Source organism: Colletes latitarsis, unplaced genomic scaffold (assembly GCF_051014445.1).
Source record: "Colletes latitarsis isolate SP2378_abdomen unplaced genomic scaffold, iyColLati1 scaffold0018, whole genome shotgun sequence".
Classification (NCBI taxonomy): Eukaryota; Metazoa; Arthropoda; class Insecta; order Hymenoptera; family Colletidae; genus Colletes; species Colletes latitarsis.
In genome coordinates this window covers 15,807,317-15,812,227 of record NW_027488369.1, presented here as the reverse complement: position 1 = coordinate 15,812,227, position 4,911 = coordinate 15,807,317, and positions in this window count along the sequence as shown.

The following is a 4,911-nucleotide window of genomic DNA, read 5'->3' as shown; positions in this document are numbered from 1 at the left end:
ATTATATTTTAGAGGATAACGCTGGTTATGCCTGGGATAGTTCTGGTATTTGCAATCATCTGGCTCATACTTTCGCGTTTTTCTCATAGTTGTTGGCCAGATCCTGGCCTCTTTCTGGCATGGACCACGTAGTAATGTGGTGCCACACCGAAACAGTCAATTAAACCTGGTTGCGAATAATATGTTAGAGGATAACGCTGCTTATGCCTGGGATAGTTCTGGTATTTGCCCTCATCTGCCGCGTACTTTCGCATTTTTCGCATACTTGTTGGCCAGATCCTGGCCTTTTTCTGGCTTGGACCACGTAGTAATGTGTTACCACACTGAAACAGTCATTAAAAGCATGTTCCGATTCGTATTTTAGAGGATAACGCTGGTTATGTCAGAGTTAGTTCTGGTATTTGCAATCATCATGCTCATACTTTCGCATTTTTCTCATCCTTGTTGGCCAGATCCTGGCCTTTCTCTGGTTTGGATCACGTAGTAATGCGGTACCACACCGAAACAGTCAATTAAACCTGGTTGCGATTAATATTTTACAGGATAACGCCGGTTATGTCTCGGTTTGGTCTGGGATTTGCACTCATCTGGCTCGTACTTTCGCATTTTTCGCATACTTGTTAGCCAGATCCTGGCCTCTTTCTGGTTTGGATCATCGTAGCAATGCGGTACCACACCGAAACAGTCAATTAAACCTGGATGCGAATAATATTTTAGAGGATAACGCTGGTTATGCCTGGGATAGTTCTGGTATTTGCAATCATCTGGCTCATACTTTCGCATTTTTCGCATACCTGTTGGCCAGATCCTGGGTTTTCTCTGTTTTGGATCCCGTAGTAATGTGGTACCACAACGAAACAGTCAATTAAACCTGGTTGAGATTAATATTTTAGCGGATAACGCCGGCTATGTCTGGGTTAGGTCTGGTATTTGCCCTCATCTGGCTCATACCTTCGCATTTTTCGCATACTTGTTGGCCATATCCTGGTTTTTTTTCTGGTTTGGATCCCGTAGTAATGTGGTTCCACACCGAAGCAGTCAACAGAAGCTGGTTCCGATAAGTATTTTAAAGGATAACGCTGGTTATGTCTGGGTTAGTACTGGTATTTGCTATCATCTGGCACATACTTCCGCGTTTTTCGCATACTTGATGGCCGGATCCTGTGCTTTTTCTGTTTTGGATCCCGTAGTAATGAGGTTCCACACCGAAACGGTCAATTAAACTGGTTGCGATTAATATTTTAGAGGATAACGCCGGTTATGTCTCGGGTAAGTCTGGGATTTGTCCTCATCTGACTCGTACTTTCACGTTTCTCGCATTCTTGTTGGCCCGATCCTGGGATTTTTCTGGTTTGGATCTCGTAGTAATGTGTTACCACACTGAAACGGTCATTAGAAGCATGTTCCGATAAGTATTTTAGAGGATAACGCTGGTTATGTCTGGGTTAGTTCTGGTATTTGCTATCATCTGCCACATACTTCCGCGTTTTTCGCATACTTGTTGGCCAGATCCTGTGCTTTTTCTGTTTTGGATCCCGTAGTAATGAGGTTCCACACCGAAACAGTCAATTGAACCTGGTTGCGATTAATATTTTGGAGGATAACGCCGGTTATGTCTCGGTTAGGTCTGGTATTTGCCCTCATCTGGCTCGGACCTTCGCATTTTTCGCATACTTGTTGGCCAGATCCCGGCCTTCTTCTGGCTTGGTCCACGTAGTAAAGTGGCACCAGACTGAAACAGTCAATTAAACCTGGTTGCGAATAATATTTTAGAGGATAACGCTAGTTATGTCTGGGATAGTTCTGGTATTTGCAATCATCTGGCTCATACTTTCGCTTTTTCTCATAGTTGTTGGCCAGATCCTGGATTTTTTTCTGGTTTGGATCCCGTAGTAATGCGGTACCACACCGAAACAGTCAATTAAATCTGTTTGCGATTAATATTTTAGAGGATAATGCCGGTAATGTCTCGGTTAGGTCTGGTATTTGCCCTCATCTGCCGCGTACTTTCGCATTTTTCGCATTCTTGTTGGCCAGATCCTGGCCTTTTTCTGGCTTGGACCACGTAGTAATGTGTTACCACACTGAAACAGTCATTAAAAGCATGTTCCGATTCGTATTTTAGAGGATAACGCTGGTTATGTCAGAGTTAGTTCTGGTATTTGCAATCATCATGCTCATACTTTCGCATTTTTCTCATCCTTGTTGGCCAGATCCTGGCCTTTCTCTGGTTTGGATCACGTAGTAATGCGGTACCACACCGAAACAGTCAATTAAACCTGGTTGCGATTAATATTTTACAGGATAACGCCGGTTATGTCTCGGTTTGGTCTGGGATTTGCACTCATCTGGCTCGTACTTTCGCATTTTTCGCATACTTGTTAGCCAGATCCTGGCCTCTTTCTGGTTTGGATCATCGTAGCAATGCGGTACCACACCGAAACAGTCAATTAAACCTGGATGCGAATAATATTTTAGAGGATAACGCTGGTTATGCCTGGGATAGTTCTGGTATTTGCAATCATCTGGCTCATACTTTCGCGTTTTTCTCATAGTTGTTGGCCAGATCCTGGCCTCTTTCTGGCATGGACCACGTAGTAATGTGGTGCCACACCGAAACAGTCAATTAAACCTGGTTGCGAATAATATGTTAGAGGATAACGCTGCTTATGCCTGGGATAGTTCTGGTATTTGCAATCATCTGGCTCATACTTTCGCGTTTTTCTCATAGTTGTTGGCCAGATCCTGGCCATTTTCTGGTTTGGATCACGTAGTAATGTGTTACCACACTGAAACAGTCATTAAAAGCATGTTGCGATTCGTATTTTAGAGGATAACGCTGGTTATGTCAGAGTTAGTTCTGGTATTTGCAATCATCATGCTCATACTTTCGCATTTTTCTCATCCTTGTTGGCCAGATCCTGGCCTTTCTCTGGTTTGGATCACGTAGTAATGCGGTACCACACCGAAACAGTCAATTCAACCTGGTTGCGATTAATATTTTACAGGATAACGCCGGTTATGTCTCGGTTTGGCCTGGGATTTGCACTCATCTGGCTCGTACTTTCGCATTTTTCGCATACTTGTTAGCCAGATCCTGGCCTCTTTCTGGTTTGGATCATCGTAGCAATGCGGTACCACACCGAAACAGTCAATTAAACCTGGATGCGAATAATATTTTAGAGGATAACGCTGGTTATGCCTGGGATAGTTCTGGTATTTGCAATCATCTGGCTCATACTTTCGCGTTTTTCTCATAGTTGTTGGCCAGATACTGGGTTTTTTCTGGTTTGGATCCCGTAGTAATGCGGTACCACACCGAAACAGTCAATTAAATCTGTTTGCGATTAATATTTTAGAGGATAATGCCGGTAATGTCTCGGTTAGGTCTGGTATTTGCCCTCATCTGCCGCGTACTTTCGCATTTTTCGCATTCTTGTTGGCCAGATCCTGGCCTTTTTCTGGCTTGGACCACGTAGTAATGTGGTGCCACACCGAAACAGTCAATTAAACCTGGTTGCGAATAATATTTTAGAGGATAACGCTGCTTATGCCTGGGATAGTTCTGGTATTTGCAATCATCTGGCTCATACTTTCGCATTTTTCGCATTCTTGTTGGCCAGATCCTGGCCTTTTTCTGGCTTGGACCACGTAGTGATGTGGTACCACACCGAAACAGTCAATTAAACCTGGTTGCTAATAATATTTTAGAGGATAACGCTGGTTATGCCTGGGATAGTTCTGGTATTTGCAATCATCTGGCTCATACTTTCGCGTTTTACTCATAGTTGTTGGCCAGATCCTGGGTTTTTTCTGGTTTGGATCCCGTAGTAATGCGGTACCACACCGAAACAGTCAATTAAATCTGTTTGCGATTAATATTTTAAAGGATAATGCCGGTAATGTCTCGGTTAGGTCTGGTATTTGCCCTCATCTGCCGCGTACTTTCGCATTTTTCGCATTCTTGTTGGCCAGATCCTGGCCTTTTTCTGGCTTGGACCACGTAGTAATGTGTTACCACACTGAAACAGTCATTAAAAGCATGTTCCGATTCGTATTTTAGAGGATAACGCTGGTTATGTCAGAGTTAGTTCTGGTATTTGCAATCATCATGCTCATACTTTCGCATTTTTCTCATCCTTGTTGGCCAGATCCTGGCCTTTCTCTGGTTTGGATCACGTAGTAATGCGGTACCACACCGAAACAGTCAATTAAACCTGGTTGCGATTAATATTTTACAGGATAACGCCGGTTATGTCTCGGTTTGGTCTGGGATTTGCACCCATCCGGCTCGTACTTTCGCATTGTTCGCATACTTGTTAGCCAGATCCTGGCCTCTTTCTGGTTTGGATCATCGTAGCAATGCGGTACCACACCGAAACAGTCAATTAAACCTGGATGCGAATTATATTTTAGAGGATAACGCTGGTTATGCCTGGGATAGTTCTGGTATTTGCAATCATCTGGCTCATACTTTCGCGTTTTTCTCATAGTTGTTGGCCAGATCCTGGCCTCTTTCTGGCATGGACCACGTAGTAATGTGGTGCCACACCGAAACAGTCAATTAAACCTGGTTGCGAATAATATGTTAGAGGATAACGCTGCTTATGCCTGGGATAGTTCTGGTATTTGCCCTCATCTGCCGCGTACTTTCGCATTTTTCGCATTCTTGTTGGCCAGATCCTGGCCTTTTTCTGGCTTGGACCACGTAGTAATGTGTTACCACACTGAAACAGTCATTAAAAGCATGTTCCGATTCGTATTTTAGAGGATAACGCTGGTTATGTCAGAGTTAGTTCTGGTATTTGCAATCATCATGCTCATACTTTCGCATTTTTCTCATCCTTGTTGGCCAGATCCTGGCCTTTCTCTGGTTTGGATCACGTAGTAATGCGGTACCACACCGAAACA